Raw genomic sequence first — 15807 nt, 5'->3', positions numbered from 1 at the left:
AGTTAAAAGTTCTAATCTGTCAGGTTCTGAACAAAATAAAAGATAGTGAAATAACAAGCACCTTCTCTTTAGTGTTAGAAGGGCAATAATTTAGAAACTGGAAAATACCCTTGCACACAAACCTGATTCAGTGTCATGCTTAATCATTGGTCGCCCCGACGGGGCGTGCTACGACCTACGTAGACGCGGGAGCACTTTTATTTGGGATTAGTGAATATCTGTAGTGTGTGGGGTGGTAGGGTTGTGAAGATTATGTGAAATGTTTAAAAATTCCCTGGCTAGTGGAAAAAATAACTTTATTGCCTTCCCTAGCTGGAAATAATAAAAAAAAATGGAGGTGTAGATGGTGTACTATGAGTTAGTCTACAGGGTCGACATGTTTCAGAAGCCATCCCCTTGGCTTGCTTCCTCAGGACCAAAAAAAGAACTAACCCTACGTCACCTGATTCGGTGATATAATACTGTTGTACATATGCCTGCTGGTCAGAAGTACGGTTGTCTGTATGCCTCACTTAGGCAGTCACAAGATATACCAATAGTATATAAATTGCAAATCTCTGAAATTGAAAAACACACGGGTTAAACATCAATCATTATTTATCACACATTGTATTCACATCACCATGTCCACAATGATGCGTGAATGAGATATGAATGAGTAAACTAAGCCATATGTAAGCATTTTATTATCCACGGCGAGGAGTGTTAACTTCCATGAGATCCACTATTGGGTTACACCGCACCCACTTGCTGCAGGAGAGAATTTTATGTCTGCGAAAGAAAAATAGATCACCGTGGTAGTCACCATGATACTTTCCACATGATGGTGATGTGAGTGTGATAAATAATTTTTGATGTTTATCCATTGTGTTTTCAATTTCAGTTGCAATTTATATACTATTGGTATATCTTTTGACTGCATAAGTGAGGCCTACAGACAACAGTACTTCTGACGAGCAGGCATATGTACAACAGTATTCTTATATCACCGAGGCGACGTAGGGATTTAGTTTTTTGTCCTGTGAAAAAGCCAGGGGATGGCTTCTGAAACGTGTCTCCCCTGTAGACAGTGACTCATTATACACATCTACACCTCCCCAATCTTTTACCATTTCCAGCTAGGGAAGGCAATATTTTTTCCACTAGCCAGGGAGTTTTCAAACTATCACAATCTTCACGACCGTACCACCCCATGCACTACACATATTCACTAATCGCAATTAAAGTGCTACCGCGTATACATGGGTCATAGCGCGCCCTGTCCGATAGAGGGACGGGAAGACCCCAATGATGAAGCATGGCACTGAATCAGGTTTCAGTGTACGGGGTATTTTACAATTTCTCAAGTACTGCCCTTCCAACACTATAGAGATGGTGCTTGTTTCACCTATTTTGTTCAGAACCTGACTCAGATTAGAATTTTTAACTTTCTAAATTATTTAGAAAGGCGGTAGAATCCTTGTGTTTAACAGTATTGTGAGGAGGACGATTCTATCTTTCCTCTTCACTTCCCTCTCCCCCGCCCCCCCACTTCCCCACCGCCCCTTTGATTTCTTGAATAGACCCTTGCTTCTAGTCAGAGTAAGGGGGCTACACTCCCCTGCTCAACCTTGTGGTAGCTTGGCACGAGCAGGAAGGCTTATCTCGGCGGCAGTGTGTAAAGCATTTGTGCACATACAGTAATACAGTGAATACACTACAGACTAACACCAGATTTATAAAAATAATTTTTCTTTATATAGACTGAACCAGACCCAAACAACAAATCTACAATACAGTATTAAGAAAATGACCTTGATGGTAGAATTAGCTTAGTTCAAAGGTGATGGTAAATGCGACACGTTTCTCACAAAGTACCTTTGGCTGCGTCACACAAGATCAAACGTTAGCTGGGAGAATGATCAGTTACTTGCTTCAGGGGAGGCGATGCATCTGTCACTCAGTGCTTGCACAAAGTATCCGATCTGTCTGTTCCTTACCGGAGAGGAGGTGATGCGACAATCTCGTGGTATGTCCTGGTTGCAATGCAAGAAGATGGCACCCTTGATGCGACTATGTGTAAACCATGTATACACGCCCACCAGCCATACAGTGATTAACTTTGGGGCCACAACAGGCCCTGTGACATGCTTTTCCGGTGATGCGATGGCAACAGCTGCAGATAATACATGCTGCGTCTTGTTGAGTTGTACTTCCAGCTCCCAACAACACTCAGGCTTCTGCAGACAGAATTCCCAGCAAGGACATTCAGGGGGGTGCTGGTTGTGAAGTCTTGTATCCCTGGGACTTCAGCAGGAGGCAAGACTAGTTCAAGCCCTTGGGAGATTCTTTTTCAAGATGAGGACAGTTGCAAACACGTCTTTCTCCTTTCCTTGGCAATAAAGAAACCACTGCAGGCCAGTCCCAGAAAGCAACACACTGACACAGGGGCAGTCAAAAATGCCTGCAGATTCTCTGGTTCTTCTCCTTGGTAAAAGATCTGTTTTGATGTCGAGGTGACCTAAAGTTCTGGGTCAACCTTTTTACATAGACCAATCCTTTGTCTCTGAAGGCAGAGACTGTCTACCTAGTCCAAACCAGTTCTGGGTGCATTCTGCCAGTGCACAACTTCTTCCTTTGTCAGTGTGGGCCAGGGTCATCACACACCACAGGAGGTGGAGCAAGCATTGTGGAAGGTAGGCGCAGCCCTCTTAGGGCCCAGGTGCTGCTACTCCCACCACTCCCAAAGCAGGTAGGTCTAGTCAGCTTGTGCTGACTCACCCTGTCTCCTGGAGCCTCTCAGCCCCTGTCAGTCACAAATCAGATATGCAATACACAACCTAACAGAGGCAGGCTGGATGGTTTAGGCAAGAAAATAACCTACTTTCTAAAAGTGGTATTTTCAAACTCTAAGTTAAAACCAATTTTGCTAAAAGGTATTTAGCATTCTGAGCTCGGGCATACTAAATTCATTTTCTACCATGTTACCTGGATCAGTTTGGGTTATAATAAAACTGCCCATTCTGGCCTATGGGGACCAGTAGCCTTGCAATAGTGAAACTAAACTGGCTGTAATTCACTCAGGACATGCCACACACATCAGGGCATGTCCTACCTTTCACATACAATGCACCCTGCCCTAGGGCCTAACTTGGGGGGTGGTTGACATGTAGAAAAGGGAAAGTTTAGGGACTGTAGTGGGTGCACTTACCAAGTCGACATGGCAGTACTAGACTGCACTCAGGCTCTGCAAGACAGGCCTGAGACACACTTTACAAGCTGCTTCTGTGGGTGGCATGATCCGTGCTGCAAGCCCACTAGCGGCATTTGATCTACAGGCCCTGGGCACACATGGTGCACTGTGCTAGGGTCTGAGTAAGTAAATAGGCCAATCATGGAGTCACTAATCCATCACAGTAATTTACAAAAGGGTGCACTTTCACTGTGGTACTTAATAGCAGTGGCACATTGCCCAAACCATCTAACCAGCAAAAACATATCAAAAACCGAGGAGGCAACAGCAAAAAAGGGAAGGGAGACTCACGCTAATGGTACCAGGTCTAACAGTATGCACGAAAATACTCATTGGGCATCCACATTTTCCAAATCTTAGCTGACTAATTTTGCTATGCAAGTAGTGTTAAGGTTTCACAAAACTTAACATTCCTGGCAAATTAACTATTGCAAGATAGTCTGTGGGTCTCCATTCTCAGTAGGTCTCCATTCTCAGTGTGGCGTCACTCTGCTTTAAGTGGGATTAAACTACTAATTTATTTTGCAACTAGCCATATCCTGCCTGAGACTATAAATTCCTACCTATTTTTAGGGTGGAGGATTCATAGCTTCAGTCTTGTTCTCTGGTTTGCCACCAGTTCCCTGAGTATGTTCACCTTGATACTTAAATGAGAAGTTTGTAGACCCCCCTGGACACCTAGCGTGCCTGTTGCCTCCAGGTTCTGCCTGTTCCAGACTGATCCAGTGACAATGTAGCTGCCTGGGTTTTCCCCACTCACGTTTGTCATGACAACAGAAGACCCGCCTACCCCAGGACCTACAAGTGCGCCAAAGGCAAGCCTGTCTGTTCCTGGACCGTGCCCAGTGACACACCTCCCTCCCCCCTGCTGAAAATGCACCATAGCTGAGCTTTCCCCCCCCCCCCCCCCCCCCGATGTCACAGGAAACCATGCCACTGCACTGCTCCACAGTAGTCCTTCCATCTCACACTGCTCCCTCACCAGCCCTAACCTCAACACACTAGACACCACCTGAATTAAAACACCGACTCATATGTGCCCTTCTCAACACACTTGCTATGCAAGCATTCCACTGAATTACAGGACTTCATTGCTGTCTGACGTCTTCCTCACTAAGACCTGGATCAACAGCACATCCACCGTAGACATTGCCTAAGTAATCTCACCAAAGGATAAAATCACTCACTAGGACCATATCAACATGCCTGGAGGAGTAATGGTTATCCACAAAGCCCATATAGTATGCCATGGAACATCTCAATTACAATCTCCATACAGATGACAAGACCACCATCAGTCCTCCTCGCATACCAACCCCCATTCCAGCTTCTGCAACACCATTGCAGCCTTCATTGTGCCCTTAGCCTCTGAGTACTATAGCTTCCTCGGTGACCTAAATTTTCACATTGACCACCCCCACTACCAAATGCTGCAAACCTCAACAGTATGAGCAGCCTCTGATTTGACCTAGATCATCCAATACCTTACACACCCCCAAACACATGCCAGACCCAATTTTCAACTCTAGCAACTGTATCAAATGGAATGTCACAGAACTTGCATAGACCGATCACTCCGTTGTCCACTTGAGCATATCCAGCCCCCGCAGTGCTGCACACTGCGGGGTGAAACCAAATTAGAGACCAGCTGGGGGAATGCTCAAAGCACATTCAACCTTGCTACCACCACCAACCTTGAACAGGCAGTCAAACGTCAATGCCTGATTCACTAATTACGCAGACAGAATCTTCCCATCAAGAGCAACATCCAGAGAAAATCCTCCAAAAAGGTCAGCTGGTTCACCCTAGATCTCACAATAGTTAAACGAAGCAGAAAACAGTTGGGAAGCAGATGGCGCTCCAGCAAGGACAACACCTACAGGGCAGCCTTCAACCCCTCCCTCAACATCTACCACTGCCTGCTAAGGGCAACAAAGAGAGCCCTTGCTGCATGCATCAAAACCAGCACTAATGACATCAAGGATTTTTTTTTTACATAGTTAAGGAAATCGCCAGCCTAGCTGAGAGTGAAACATCACACCCTCACAAGCTGTGTGACAACCATGCTTGCGTGTGACCAGATCACAACTATATACAGAGACTTTGAACCTCAAAGCCATACCTATGAGCTTTCTCAACAGATATACCACCATAATCAACACTGACCACCTGCAACACTCTCTCCACTTCGGACATCACTTCAATGAGCACCATCCATGCTGGACCTCTCACATGACCCTCCCTGCACAACATCTGAAACCTCAAACAAAAGGATTGGCGAGGGACTTACCACCAAACTCTATACCTCGATCACCACTGCAACATTTCCCGATGCCTGGAAACCTGTCAGACTACTCAAATAAAACCTCCACCAACCCCCTGCGAACTCAAACTACTGCCAATCTCCCTGCTCCCATTCCCAGCGAAGGTACTGGAAAAGATCAATAATCAAGCAATGACACGTGGAGCACATCCAACTACTTGACTCCTCCCAATCTGGCTCCTGCAGCAGTCCCATTACTGAAACTGTCCTGATCATAGCCACTGACAACCCTTGAACCCTTCTTAACTGAGTAGAAACAGCAGTTTTGATCCTCCTTGACCTCTGCAGCCTTCGACACCAAATCCCACCAGACGCTGATAGAAATACTCCACCATATTGGCATCCAAGGTTATATGCTCAGATGGATCACCACCTTCCTCACAGGAAGAACCCAGAGGATCAACCTTTTAACCTCTGAACCCAATGAGATTACCTGTGGTGTCCCCAGGACTCCTTCCTCAGCCACATGCTTTTCAACTTTGCTGGCAATCTTAGTCTGATCCCATGGTTTCAACATAATTTCCTACGCAGACAATACCCAACTCATCCTCTCACTCAGACTACCCCACCACCAGAACCAACTTCCACATATGCATGCCATATGTCGCTGACTGGATGAATTGCCTGCAGTTGAACAGACCAGACAGAAGTATTGATCTTTGGCAACCAAAGCAAAACATGGAATGACTCCTGGTGGCCATCAGACACATAGCTACTAAGTTTGCAATGTGTGACCGATTCATAAATTCAATGTTATTTAGAGACATCTCAATGAGAGACTCCTGAACAAGTTTACCTAGACTAAATGAATTCTGCAACTAACCAAGAGTTAACATTGTATAATCCCGGAGTGGAGCGCATTTACAACAGGTCTGTGTGCTAGCTTGTCCTGTGCACAACATGAAAATAGCCTAGCGTTTAGAGTTTGTCTTTGCCTCAGCCCTGCACTCAGCAATGCTACAAAGTGTGCTGATGTCTTATTCATCAAACAGTGGCTATCCTTGCTTCCTGGTCCTTCAATATGTGATTGATCCATTACTATCAAAGTATCCACGTCACAATGTCAACTTAGGAATAGATTCTTACTGTCAATCAGGTATGCATATGAAGTGCCTGCTGATGAGACCCCCGGATACCTTTAGATGCAGTAGATTGACTGCTGGGCTCCCATAACCCTCTTTGCAAATTTTGGCCTCGTGCTTTTGGAGTGCTATTGCAGGCAGCAACTCTGGTCTGCAAGGCTGATTGCAGGCAGGCTGAGGCCTCTAGCTACTGCGGGACGTGGTATTTCTGGGTTGGTGTCTAGCACGCCTCCAGTGCTAGTTGTCCAGGCCACTTTTCATACTTTTGTGAGTTGTGGGTGGGGCCATCCACTGACAGACTGTTCTGGCAGCAGCTGCATCACTGACTCGTCTCCGGCAATATATTGCATTTGGTGGGGGGGGTAGTAACAGCTGACTGAGCATGCAGCTGCCTGGTGTGAGCTGCAACCGGTGCCATGATTATTTGTGGTGCGGCCTGCAGACCAGCCAGCAGCCTTCTAGGCCACAAAATAAAAACACTGCTCCTGCAGCAGGATGTGATGTCCCCCTGCACTGATTTTTGGCTGACAGGGAGTGCTGCACTGAGTGGATTCAGAATCACAATCCTGATGCATTGTAGCAGTTGACTGAGTCTGTAAGCAGCCTTGTCTCCGGTGCGAGCCCCAAGCCTGCGGGAGCAAAGCAAGTCATGGGCTCTGTGCTGCCACAGTTTTAGCAGAGCTTTCAGTGCCAGCTGACAGCATATGCATGACCATGCATTTCAGTGCTGTAATATGGAGCACCACACTGAAATGCATTAGTCTAACGCATGATGTGTGGTACTTGTCCGGATGGCAGACCTAGGTCCCGCACCCACACTCTCCAACCACGCCAGAAACCTAGGAATCCTCATTGACAACAACCTCACCATGAAATCACAGATCAATGCCATTTCTTAGGCCAACTTCCTCTCTGTGTGCATGCTACGTAAGATTTTCGAATGGCTACCTTACACAAGCAATGCAATTTGACAAGCTCTTCATCAGCCAAGTGGACTATGGCAATGCCTTCTAGATAGGAATCTCCACACACCACCTACAGAGATTTCAGACCACACAATACTGCAGCCTGACTTCTCCTTGGCCTTCCCAGACGAACCAACATCATACCCAACGCAGGCCACTCTACCGGCTACCCACATGGAAATTATGGCAATTCTAGCTGCTGACCCACACACAAGGCTCTGCCTTCATTAACCACTGCCTGAATTTCTGCCAACTGTGACTATGCTCTGCCTCCCTTTCAGTTGCCCATACTCCCAGCATCTACCAAAGCAGAAGTGGAGGACATTCCAGCTCCCACATTGCAGCAAAGACTTGGAACAGCTTCCACAATCACCTCCCGGCCATCAACTCACTTTTTTAAATTTATTTATGGCGCGAACTCAACCGGAAGGTATTGGAGCGCTTTAAATGAACACCAGTTATATTAGAGATGGCCATATTCATTTTGTTGAATTTGTGATTTGCCCAGAATTGTAGGTTATTGTATTGTATGTTGCGTGTCCCTGCCGAGACTCTACCCGGTTCCCCAGCTTTGAGGACGACTGCTCTAGTCATTCCAGAATTCCGAATGGCCCTCAAGACCCTGCTGTTCAAATAAGCCTCTGGGACCTGCATGCACCTGGATACTCCATCAGGTGTTTAGCCGCGCTTTATAAATCCTGAGTAATTGTACCAGAAACCTAGAATTCTACACCCCAATTAAGTTTCTAAATCCCAGCTATTGAGAAAGGTTACACACCTTGCCTGGAAGCTTTCAGACCATCTGGAAATACTGCTCCAGCAAGCTTCCTAAAACTACTACTCTGGCCTGCAATAACATTGAGGCTGGTCTGAGTCCATGCATTTTCCATGAAAAGTGATTCCAGAAGCCAGACCATCTCAGCACCCTCTGTTACGTTATATGTGTTTAGAGTGCTTGAATGCTCGTGGGTGTCTTGATGCTAGCTAGTCCCATTCGGAATGCGGCTTGATGTGGGGTCTAGTAGGAGGAGAACTTCCTAAAAATCAGAAGACTGGGCTGTGATCTAATAATCAAAGGAAGATCATTGCAAGCCTTAGTTGCGTTCACTAGAAAGCCTCTACCACCCCAGGTGGCTCACGGCACTAAAATAGTTTTAGCCGTGGCAGAGTGCAGAGTTCTGGTTGGAACGTACCAGGGAAAGTGCTTCTAAAAGAAGATTGTACCTTGATCATGAAGGGCCTTGTGAACAATACAAAGAGACTTAGAGAATCCTCTGCATAACTGGCAACCAGTGAAGCATCCTTACGGAGCTTGAAGCTGATCGATATTTGGGAATTTTGAAAAGTAGTCTGGCTGCTGCATTTTGCAGTGTCTGAAGTTTATATAGCACATGCTGACGGGCATGCAGGCACAGCCCATTGCTAAAGTCAATCTTGGATAGCTCTAAGGAGGTAACAACTTTTTTTCCAGATTGTCTGGAATGAATGCGGTGACCTTGATTATCTTGAGTGCAGTAAGCAGTAGAAGGGACTGCTTTTGCCTGGTCATGAAACATTAGTGACCAACATGCCAAGATTCTCAGTCACACTGACCGGTGTAGGAAGTGAACCCAGCTCTGAAGGCCACCAGGACAACGACCAGACAGAGGCCTGGGGGCTGAAGAGCCGAACCGCAGTTTTACTTGAATTTAGTTTCGAGCAGTTCTTTGACATCCAGGAGCTAACTGCCCTCATACAGTTGCAAAGATTTGCTGCAGAATGACTGTACTCCGTGTCTACCTTTACTACAAGCTGACTGTCATCAGTATACGAAGATAATGAGGCCAAAGGCTCTAACCAAGTCTACCAAAGGAGTAACCTAAATGTTGAATAAGGTGGGACCCCTCATGGCAGACAATAAGCGTTCGATTCCAACTTGCCCAGCAGGATGGACTGCTCCCGACTGCTGAGGTTCCAGAAACTCTGATCCCTGCCAGCTGATCTACCAGCAGCCCACGACTGACTGTGTTGAAGGCTGCTGATAGATCACGTAGGATCAGTGCTGATCTTACACCCTGGTCCAAAATGGCCTGAGTTTCTCAATAGCCTTGATGAGGGCAGTCTCAGTGTTGTGGCCTGCCCAGAAACCAAACTAGGAAGCATCGAGGAGATAGGTAGGTTGTGAGCTGTTTGTTCATTATCTTTTCAATCAACTTGGCTGGGAGGGGTAGACTTGAGATCGGACGATAGTTCTTTGTCCTGTCGGTCAAAAGAAGGTTTTTAAAAAAATAAATGAGCGGCAGATCTGTGGTCTCTTTCCATGCTGAAGGGAAAGAATTTGAAGAGCACATATGTTGAAATATGTCGGTCAGACTAACTGCAAGAGTATCTGCTACCAGTGAGGCGGTGGACAGTCACGTAGGGAATTGGATTTAGTTGAGTTAATTAAGTTGACAATTGAGGGAGAGATAAATTGATTGAAATTGCAGTCTATGGCAGCCTGAGAGTGAGGTTGCAGATCAGAGATCGTGGGGGCTGGTAGTGTGAAAAGATTATTGAATACGTACTCCACTTTCCAACAGAAGGTGTCAGCCAGTGTGTTTCAGAAAGATTGACTAGGGACAGTAGGGCAATGTGAAATGTCTGCTGTCAAATTTGTAACTGTAATACAGTTCTTTGTTGGAATTAGCAGCATTCTCAATTTTGTGAGTGAAGTAAGCAGTTATTTTCTTAAGAATCTTATAGATAATTTTTTCAATTTCAGAGTAATTGGCCCTCCATCTTCCTGTCTTTTAACCAGCAGCGCTTCTTGGTATTAATGAGATTGTCAGAAAACCAAAGGACTGACACTTTGGGCCTAATTAGGATGTCGGTCGGAAAGCCTCCGACCGACAACCTTGGTTTGACTAACGAATGCCGTATTAAGATTACCGCGGTTGAATTTCAAGCCCGCTGGTCATTCCGTCTGGCTTCCAACTGGCTGAAGGAGCCAGTCAGAAACTGAAACATAATCGCTGATGGACACTGTTTCCATAGTCTGGATCATGGTGTCAATTTCCGACATGCTTTCCGACATGGATAGTGACTTTCGGGTACCCCTCTGTAGATCCCTGCACCATGTGGCAGGCACCGAGAGGTGCCAGCCACACGGTGCAGGGATTTACAGTGACTCCCATTTCTCTGTGGGAGCTTGTGCTACGGCCAGTTTACGACCACCGCACAAGCTTCCATAGGGAAATGGGAGTCTGTGACTGCACCATGTGCAGTCGCATCGTAATTGCGGTTTGAGAATGCCAACCTGAGGTCAGTCAGTCTCGAAACCACAGGGATGTCGGTCAGAGGAAACTCCGCCTGACATCCTAATGAGGCCCTTTGTGTCTTATCCTAGTCCATTTGACAGGTGCCAGTGTACATGTTGCAGCATCAACCCAATGGGCGTACTGCCTGGCTGCCTGTTCGTGGTCTGTTTATTTGAGCAAAAAGAGAGGGTTTGGGGCAAAGCACAACCGCACCTATCCCTAGTAGAGTTTTATATAAATATGGTGCTAGTGACCGGAGATCCAAAACCCCTAAATCTCCTGAAGCTCAACGCTTCAAATAACCATAACACAATCCAATGGTCCAGCACCCAAAATACAATTCAAGTATTAAACATTGTTATGACATAAATAATTGTCAACAGATTATCTTCCATAAAAAGACATGGACTTTCAGCAGAGTTGGTTTTTTCTTCGATCCTTTATTCAGAAATTTCTTTCAAACATGTTAAAACAGACCATAGCCAACGCGTTTCATCCTCGCGGACTTCTTCAGGGCATTAGTCAGTGACTTTGTTTTTCTGTAGTCTGTGCTCTACCGTTTAAAATTGCAGAATTCTTTCTTTATGATCTTTTTGTGTGCTCTTACGGTATCTGAGGGGGAGATATGGCGATTAGAGTACTCTGACGCCACGCGACTATGCCGGCAAACCAAAATTGACAAATACCTACTGATTGAGGGATGGCTGATATTGAATAACTTAACGAACTGGGAAAATAAAGAATACGAAGCATCTAATCGCCATATCTCCCCCTCAGATACCGTAAGAGCACACAAAAAGATCATAAAGAAAGAATTCTGCAATTTTAAACGGTAGAGCACAGACCACAGAAAAACAAAGTCACTGACTAAAGCCCTGAAGAAGTCCGCGAGGATGAAACGCGTTGGCTATGGTCTGTTTTAACATGTTTGAAAGAAATTTCTGAATAAAGGATCGAAGAAAAAACCAACTCTGCTGCAAGTCCATGTCTTTTTATGGAAGATAATCTGTTGACAATTATTTATGTCATAACAATGTTTAATACTTGAATTGTATTTTGGGTGCTGGACCATTGGATTGTGTTACTGTTCGTGGTCTGTGTCCAGTTTTGTTAGGGAGTAAGTCAGTAAAAATACAGCTGACCAGCCTGAATTTTATGCCAGGGCTGTGAGAAGATCCAGGTTGCACGCACGACCGGCTCGCTGGTTGTCTGGCCAGATATACGGTCAAATAAAAGTGCAGTGTGATCAGACCAGAGGAGAGGGAGAATCTTGACGTTGTTCAGTGAGGAATTGTTGGAAAAAAATTACATTGAGGATGTGACCTGCAACGTGTGGGTCTAGCCACCAGCTGGTGGGAGGCCTAATGCAGAGAAGGTCTGTAGCAAGGCATATGTATCAGCGTCGTCAGGGGTCTCGAGATTAAAGTCACCTAAAATTGTGTCATCTTTCTGTAAAATATTCTCGTCTAGCAGAGAGCTAAACTCTTGTGTAAAAACTGTGCGGGGACCAGGTAGACGATAGATAAGTGTCCCATTAAAAGCCTGATCTAGCCATGATGACTGGTCACTGTTAATCTGGGAACTAAATGTTGGTGCCCTCAATTATTTGCTGTTTTGATTGTCACTGATTCTTAGTGTTTTCCTTTACTATTTGTCTCTGAACTAATTTTGGGGTATTCTTAACCTCCTGGTAAATATCCAAGTTACCTAGTCAAATGTATTCGTTCTGTTATCACTCAATTTAGCACCCTATCTGACACCTCGGGCCATATATTCATGTTTCTTTTTACGAGGAAAAAAAGTGGTTTCTCAACAATCTGTGGAAAACCTCTTACTAATCTTAGCTAGTAATGCAGACTCTGTTACATTTCTCAGTCTTATGATAATGTGTATCCATATTTCCTGAGAGGATTTCTTTTTCTTTTTTCCAGGTCTTTCTGTAGTTTTCGAGTCGAGCACAGTGAGTCTTGAACAGTGTATAGTGCCACTTGAGGGGCCTCTAGGTGTCTGATGGAGATCTGTCTAATTTACATGTGGCGCTTCCCTTAACTGTGCATATATTTTGTGAGTGATGAAAGCTAGCACTTGTCTACCCTGCATACTTCATTCTATGGAGAATAGAAGATTGCACTTGCTGCTTTTTATGAGAAGGAAGCTTATTTACTAGTACCTGTTCTATGAGGAAGCAAAGCTTGCACTGCTGCTGTACTGGCCCTCTGAAGCTTGCATTGTTTCTGCCCAACATCTACATGTTTGGTGGAGAAGGGCTGTTCCACTCCTGTTGACACATCTTATGAAAAAACAAAAGCTGCATCGAATGCAGCTGTATAGCATTTCTTATGAATCAGGGACTGTTTCAGGATATATGATGTGCAATACCAAAACCTGAAGTTTTGAGGAAGGCGATGGGAAAGAGAAGCGGTGTTCATTGTTGAACCCTCCTGTTTTTATTTTTGTGGCAGGAAGACACCAGTAAAAATATTTTATCTCACACACACACACGCAATTTTGATATAGATCTGAGCTTAACAAGGAGAAACATGTCGGCTTGAGGGGATGACCTCATTCAAACTAGGAAACACATAGCTAGGAAACTGCTCAGCCAGTGACCAGTAGTACTCTCGGATGCATCCCAGGACTAGATGTTACCCAGTGATGAAGCCTACCACAGTAGGTATTTTTGGATTCAGAATCCCATGTGAGGTCATGAATGTATCGTGATTACATAACAGGTTTGATTATTTTTTCCAGGACTTTTGTACTGCTTGTTTGTTTACAAGAGAGCTCACAACAGCCCTTTGAGTTCCCTCACTCCCTCTTTAGTGTTAACCACCTGTTCTGTATGTGTGTGAGAACCGTGTGATGAGTGTCTGGTTTCTTCAACCTGTCTTTTACTGATTGTGTGTTTTACACTGCTGCCCATGTAAAAATTTTGTGTTCCGCATTTAGCTTTCCAATTCAGAAAAGACAAAAAACATCTTCTTAGCCAATTAATGTATAATGCATGAAATGAATGAAAGAGTGAACATCACAAGATGTGATCAGAATTTTACTTTTGGTTTTAAGTGTGAAACAAGCAGTACATGAAATGGACTAGACATAATTAAAAAACATTAAAATACAGCGGACAAGTGGCTTAACGTCACGTATTACACGTTTGGAAATGTCCATGTTTTTAGCCAACAGCACTTTGCATGCTGGGGATTTGAATCTATAATGGCTGTGGTAAAGGAAAAACTACAAGCTAGCAATGAAGCATGCTGTTGGACAAAAATTCGGGAATGGCGGCTGGTATTCTATTGAGGGCCACTGGATTTACAATGTAGTGCTTGACAAAATTATGTTACTAGGAAAGGGAAAATATGCAGCACAATTTGCACCAGTGGTATTTCATTATTTTGTCATTTTCTCAACTATTAAAGATATTGGACAAAGCTGCACCGCATTTGTACCAGTTTACCACCTGAACATGGCTATCAGCAACTGAAAAGAGACCAGTTACACTTTGCAAACAATCTTGCGCGGCTCAAAATTGCATGTAGCAATTTTTGTTTAATAACGTTTGAGCTTGAAACAAACCTTTTATTCTCCTGCAACACTGAGATTATGCAGCACATGATGCACTATGTGGCAAATGAGGAAAATCCATCATTATGTAAAACATAAGCTGCAGCTACTCTTAATTCCGGTGGCCCCGATTATATTTCAAAATACCACTTGTCAGACTTGTGAAATGCAAAATGACATTTAGAAACTGAATTTGTCTTTTTTTTCTTGCAGGCAATCATGGGTTAAACAGGCCAGTGGGTGAGAGAGAGTCTTTCAAATGCAGCTGTGAGCATCTCACTTCCAGGGGGCTTAGCTTAGTCAGTGAGATTCGGGGTGTATGAATCTCAGTTTTGTGAAATAATCAAGGTTTTAGATGGACTCTTTCTATGAGGAACAAGGTTAGTTCTGATTGGTATTAAGCAGGCTTCAGTTTAGAGTGGCACAGTGGGCGAAGAACAGTGGGTTGGACCCACCTCGAGGGATTGCCACTGCTTAGACTATTTGCAAGCATTCACCCCATCACTTTTTTGTTGTTTGATTTCCAGTAGAATGATATTGGACTCTGCAGGGTCACCCCCAAACATTTTGCCTTTACTCTTCCTAAACTAATTTTTGTTGGCTTTAATTTACTCATAAGACCCTTGTAAAGTGGTATACCATATACCCAAGGCATGTACATTTAAATTCTACTAGTGGGCTTGCAGCACATATTGTGCCACCCACTTAAATACCTCCTTAAAACATGTCCCATGTCTACCATTGCAGCCTGAATGTAGTTTTAAACTGCCAATTCGACTTGCCAAGCCTTTCTTGCTTTTCACTACTGTGATTCCTACCTAACCCATAGGATAATATGTGATTGCCTTATTACTTTTAATAAGTGCTAATTTTTGATGGGGGCAGATAAAGATTTCATGTTTGGTGATCTGTGAAATTGTAATTAAAAATCCTATTTAATTGTAAAGTTGGATTTTAAATTACACAGCCCCACTTGCAACTGAATAGGCTGTGCTCTCCTTCACACAAAGGGCTTGTTATCACTGCATTGTCCCTGCAGTCAGCCTTTTGCCAGGGCAGAGGAGTCAAGAAATTCCAAGTACTTCCAAGAGAAACCTCTGAAAACGTCTCCTACCTCAAAGAAGGCACCAGGCATAAAAATAGGGCCCACAGACCCATTATTAATTTCTCTTTCTGAATCAGCAGAAGAACTCTCGGAGGACTGCCTGCTGCTGTGGCCTGCGTGTGCACTCCACAAGACTGCTTTGCCACCAGCAGTCTGCCTTGAACCCTCAGATACTAGCCCTGCTGCTTGACCCCTGTTTTATCACTTGAAACCAGGGCTACTAGAGTGACTCCTAGGTTTAGTTTGCTGGCCTCC

Source organism: Triturus cristatus, chromosome 8 (genome assembly GCF_964204655.1).
Source record: "Triturus cristatus chromosome 8, aTriCri1.1, whole genome shotgun sequence".
NCBI classification, from domain to species: domain Eukaryota; kingdom Metazoa; phylum Chordata; class Amphibia; order Caudata; family Salamandridae; genus Triturus; species Triturus cristatus.
Note: the sequence above shows the minus strand (reverse complement) of the source record.